Raw genomic sequence first — 6,000 nt, 5'->3', positions numbered from 1 at the left:
TGGTATTCCCGTTAGTTGTCTCATTAGCTCAGACCGCCATCATCTAGTTGACTGGGGTGCAGCATGCAAGGCTACGAGAGTCGGTTCGCCGTCTCCGCCCAAATCCAGAGCCTAGGTGCGTTATTCTGGCGGCGGAGTCTGGTGACTGCGGCACAGAGCTCATATCCGGCAACTCCTCATCAGGGCTCTCACTGGAGACGGTGAGGTGGATTTCACTGCAAATGTTTGTCCGATTTCTTTCAGGATTTTCACCATGTGTGCCTCAACATATTATGGTGTATTTCATGTAGCGGGTGCATCTTGGGCGGCCCCCAAACCACGATTAATTTCGAAAAGGATCTTTGCCGGAGCGGAGCTCTAACCTCAGGCGGCCATCTTGTGTGTGCGCAACAGTGCCCCCCCTCATTCTTTTCCTTTTTGGTAGCGTCATGAAGGATAGGTCACAGAAGAGTTGAAGTTTGCTTCCAGTATATTTGAATTGTTTCGCAATTCTCGCTGCTCGCAATATCTGTTCCTTCTAGACATATTCATGGAGGGCTGCCAAAGTGTCTCTGGACCTGGCTCCTGGTTCATTCCTTTGTGGGCCAACCCTATGGACCCTGTCCAATTTGAGCTTGGATTCCCCATCCAGGCGAAGATTTTCCGGACTGTGTCCATAAGGTCCTTGTCATGGAGATCTTCGGGGAGGCCTTTAATCTGAACGTTCAATCTCCTGGATCTGTTTTCGAGGTCCTTGACCTGTAATTCCAGATTGTATGTGGCAGCTGCCAGTTTTTCCACCAGGTCTTCTGTCTTTCTTGCATCTTTGCCAGGTCTTGTAGTGCCGTCTCATTCATGTTGGCCCTTTCTTCGAGTTTGCTTATGTCCCTCTTCACCTCATGAAGGGTGGAGGCCCAGTCTTCTCTAATCTTGGCCAGCTAAGTTTCTACTCTGCCCACTATTTTGTCCCCAAAGTCCTGGAAGTACTGTTTGAGAATATCCTGGGTGATTGATTGGGCTACTCCCGCCTCCTCCCGCTTCTGCCTGGTTTCTTGGGAGTCCGGGGGCCTTCCCCATTGTAATAAGCCTCAGTGTCTTTCCTCCAGAGTTTATGGATGGGACTCTCTTGGGCTTTCTTTGGGAGTTTTTGGGGTCCTTGTTGCTCTTTGCCTTTATTCTTCGACAACCTCTTTGCACCTCGTGGGGGGGGGGGGAGAAACCCCTTGATGTGATGTCTTTGAGGCCCGGTCTTATGGTGATGAGGTGCTGGTGGGTCACCCTCCTTCGAGCCTGGGCCTCCTTCTTTTGCAGGACCTTTGTTCCGCAGCTACTTGAGGATTATCTCCTCGTGGAGATCCACAGGGCTATCCCCAGCAGGTTGTCTCTCTCCCCTGGGCCAGGTCTGCGGGGCCTCTAGTCCTTTACTTCCCCCACTCTTAGGGGGCAACAACTCGCAGCGACCCTCCCACCTGGGGTGTCAACTTTGCCCCTCTTGATATTAAAGGCTTTGTCTCCTGTGGTTTTCACCATTTGTCTGGTTAGGCGGGCCTGGCCACTCCTCCCCCTGGAAGCTCCACCTTAGCTCCTATATCCTGCTCTGGGGAACCGGGGTGTCCGGAGTCACACTTGTGGGCCCTTGATCATGTCTCCCCGAAGACTCCAGGGTGTGGTGCCTTGGCCCTTCCTGGCCGCAATCCTCTCCTGGATGGTTGGTGTGGGGGGGTTATGAGATAGTCCTCTAAGTATAGGTGACTGCTCTGTGGCACGAAGCCTCCCCCCTCCCTTTGTATGTCCTACAATCTCTTTCTCTGTGTGTTCGTTTTAATGGAGGAGGGGAGGGGCCTCACCTGTTGCACCCATCGGGGTTGCACTTGTCGGGATCCTTATGAGGCTCCACTGGTGCTCCTGCTATCACCCTGTTGCTCTCCTCTAAGCTTGCCCCTTCAAGGCTACTGCTGTCCCCCTGCTGCTCTCCTCTACACTTATCCCTTCAAGGCTCCTGCTATCCCCCTGCTGCTCTCCTCTATGCTTGCCCCTTCAAGGCTCCTGCTTTCCCCCTGTTGCTCTCCTCTATGCTTGTCCCTTCAAGGCTCAGGGCTGGCTCCAGCTGCCCTCTCACCAGTAAGGCGCTGGATGGAGGGAGAGACTCTTTGCAAACATAACTAGCTTAGGTGCTGCAGGCAGAGGAAAGTTACTGAATTTCCTGGGTCTCCCTTACAGGGCCCGACAGAGGAGAGGAGTAGTGCCTTTGAAGGGTTGTCTTGCCCAACCTACGTAATGGTATGCTGATGAACCTGTTAATGTACCTCGATACCTACCCTTTTGTTAAGGGTCATATAAGTAATGACCTTGAGCATTGATTTCTAATACTTTAAGGAATGTAGCAAGCAGACAGTGTTGCGATATGCACTTAGTTATGCGGGCAAGACCATTTTTTAAATGTTCCTATGTAGGCCACGCCCATCAGGTATTCGACCATGGCCATCATGCAAGACATGCCCCAAATGAGCCCCCCGCCCCCTTAATATTTGACCCCACTTAAAGCCCTGGGAGTACCTGAAGCAGGGTACGGGTAACATATTAAACATTCTTGCAGAGGGCCGGTTGTGGGTTCTCTGGACTCATGCTCAAACACCACCTGGGGGCTGGATGGGACCCTGGCGCATAAAGTGTTGCTAAGTAGCACACACTTGATGAGAAGTGCGGCTTCCCTCTCATGCAATTATCACACCATTGATGAGAATTCCTGGCCCGCCTCCCCTAACTGAAACAATTTCACTCATGCTGAAAGCAACGATACAACTGACTGCACACTACACATCACATCTCGCAAAACCGCAGCTATCTGGACAATTTTCAAGACACTCACTGCAATCCTTGCATCTCTCAAGGCCACATTGTATGTCCGACTGAAGCACTCCTCCTTTACCTGACAATCATTAACTGCTCCCAGCAGGACACAACTGTATTAGTTCCGGAGGCAAGTGGCCTTCACAGAATTATAGTTGGCTAGCCAAACCCTCTGATTGGGTTTATTGCTCTTTGGTGACTATTAGGCAAGTCGGAGAGCCGTTCTATTTGGGCTATGAGGCACACTGTGACAAATCAAATTCCGGAAATATCGGTTTCTAAACCATCAAACAAGCCCCCACCTCTAGTACACCAGAAGGGATCTGAACAGATTGGAAGCATAAGCAAATTATAAACCTCCTTGTTCAATTTTGGTAACATGGACGGAGCAGCAGGCTTATCTACGAATAGTGATGGATCGTTGGTTAGTTGCAACACAGCAAAAATACAATTATTACCCAATGTCTTTGCTTTGTGAAAGCGAGCTGAGTGGAAAGCATCTAAAAGCTCCTCTGAGCCTGTTTTTTCCATTTAATTGTATTAACCTGTGCTCTGTGCCTCAGTGAATCCCTCTGCCTGCCTTCCCCACCTGCTTCCTCTTCCTGATCCCCGCCCACCCACCTCCCTGATTGGTCAGATCACTAGTCTTAACTGACCCTCCCAGGGCAGCCTCTGCCCGGAAGCCCTTGCGGTGAAGGGCCCAAGGCAAAGGGCGGCTCCTACAAGAGCTGGCTCCATATCGTGTCTGCAGGCGTCAGCAGGGGAAGCCAGTGGCCAGCCGTCAACCAGCAGCAACTAGTAAGGCAAGTGTGCCTAGGTGGCCACCTACAAACTATCCAATCTCATTAAATGTTAGTCTATGTCCCCCCTTATTGAGCAATTCAGGCCGATCTGTGTTATATTCTGCCAGTCCAAAACAATTAGAAATTGTTCCTGTTAGCCTGTCTTGCATGATTGTGTGCCCAAGAGTTTACTGTTGTATTCTGCCTGTCACACAATCTTAGAATTGTTGCGCCTTAGTTACTACTGTGTTATATTCTGCCAGTCTAAAACACTTAGAAATGGTTCCTGTTAGCCTGTTTGCATGTAGACAGTGCACCTTAGACTCTATTGAGTCGTATTTTGCCACTCTCAAACACTTAGTAATTTGCTACTGTTACACTGTTTCACATCTATATGGTGCTCCTTAGATACTACTAGGTGAGTATTCACATCCATTTAGTGCGCCCTAGAGATTACTGTATTGTTTTCTGCCTGTCACACACACTTAAAATTGCTCCGTTTAGCCTGTCTCCCATCTAGATAGTGTGCCCAAGAGACTACTGTGTTGTTTCTGCCTGTCACACACACCTAAATTGTTCCCCTTAGCCTGTCTCACATCTAAATAGTGCACCAAGATTCTGCTTTCTGGGACGCTGCCGGTCTCAATCACTAAGATATCATTCTGGCAGCCTGCTTCACATCTAAACCTTAGATTTTCTGTGCAACATTCTCCCCGTCCCAAACTCTGTGAATTATCCAGGTTTAACCTGGAACATTTACTCTGCTTCTCATGCTGAATTCACCCCCTGAGGTGGCACTGTGATTACCTACCTACGCTTCAGAATTAAATTGCTCTCACTCTCTCCCCCTACAACTACAAGTGCCGCCTGAGATAGTACTGTAATTCACTTCCTTAAGTGCTAAGAGCCCCTTCCTCATCTAGACCTCCACCATATCCCAACCTCTTTATCCCTCTCCCACTTCCATGAGATAGTACTGTAATTCACTTGCTTAATGTCTTAGCACCCTTCCTCATCTAGACCTCCACCCCATCTACTAACACTAGTTCTTCAAGAGGTAGAGAGAAGGAGGAGGCGATAAAGGTCTTGGAAAGTTTCCGGAATTTAAGGAGAGAAAGAGGGAAAGTGGGAGCAGGGGTCCAGATGAAGATAATCTCTGTCTTTCTGGCATTGAGGCAGAAGTCATTTGCAGCACACCACGACTGAATTGCGGACAGACAGTCAGGTATGAGCGCGGAGGAGGAAGAGGCAGAGGAAAGCCTGAAAGAGAGCTGCATGTCCTCCGCATAACAATGAAAGTTGGTGGTGAAAGTGGCTATCCGACGGGTCAGGGGGCCATGTAGCCATTGAAGAACCAGGGGCATAGGTTAGGTCCCTGGGGGACACCACAAGTAGAGATAGTGATAGGGGAGAGAAAGGACCCCAGTTCCACCTGGGATGGAAGGTCAGAGAAAAAGGAGGACAGCCACGCCAGGGCCTGATCAGTGATGCACAGGTTATCATAGAGACGTGAAATCAGGGTGTTGATGTTTACCATATTGAAAGCAGAGGAGAAGTTGAGTAGAATGAGGACAGAAGGAGAGTTAGAATCAAGAATTGAGAGCAAAGAAGAGCTGTTACCATGCCTCTGGATGCTCGAAAGCCAGACTGGTAGTCGTGGAAGCAACCAACAAATTCAGTATGGAGGGTAAGCTGAGAGATAGCCAACATCTCCAGGAATTTGCCCAGGAAAGGAGTGATAGAGATCGGGCGATGGTTTGCCAGAATGGAGGAGTTAGCAGAAGGTTTTCTGAGCGGAGGGGGCCCAAGGGACTGCTTGAGAGCAGTGGGGGAAACTCCAGTGGCGAAGAAGAGGTTGCAGAGGTCAGCCAAGGCTGGAGCGAGAGAATTAATGTTGGCCTTGATAGTTTTGTTGGGACAGGGATCCACCTGTTTGGAGGAGGCTTTCTTAGACTGGACTTGTCTAATGACCTCCTCAGGTGTGACAGTGGAGAGAGAAAAGAGAAGAAGGGAAGGGGCGGGGGTGGCCAAAGGAGGCACAGGAGATGTTGGTGCATGACATGACTAGAAGGACAGAGAGGAAAGGATATCCTGTGTTTTTGAGGTGAAGTCTGAAGCCATGGGCAAGTAAAGGTTCTGGGAGGGTGCAATAGTATAGGAGGCTGCAGCAGGATTGGCTAGTTCCTTGCAGACTTTGAAATGTTCAGCCATGTTTTTGGATGCCGCGGCGATGCAGGCTTGAATAAAGACTCTTTATGTGGAGCAGAAGCAGAGTCTATATTGCCTTTGAAGGAGGCGGCAGGCCAGTTTGTCAGAGGGTGTGTCTAAAGAATTCAATTTCTGTTCGGCTGCCCTGCATTTGCGTTTAAGGACTGCCAGTTCGGAGTCG

This window comes from Ambystoma mexicanum, chromosome 6p, assembly GCF_040938575.1.
Source record: "Ambystoma mexicanum isolate Mex_15411 chromosome 6p, UKY_AmexF1_1, whole genome shotgun sequence".
Lineage (NCBI taxonomy): Eukaryota > Metazoa > Chordata > Amphibia > Caudata > Ambystomatidae > Ambystoma > Ambystoma mexicanum.
Note: the sequence above shows the minus strand (reverse complement) of the source record.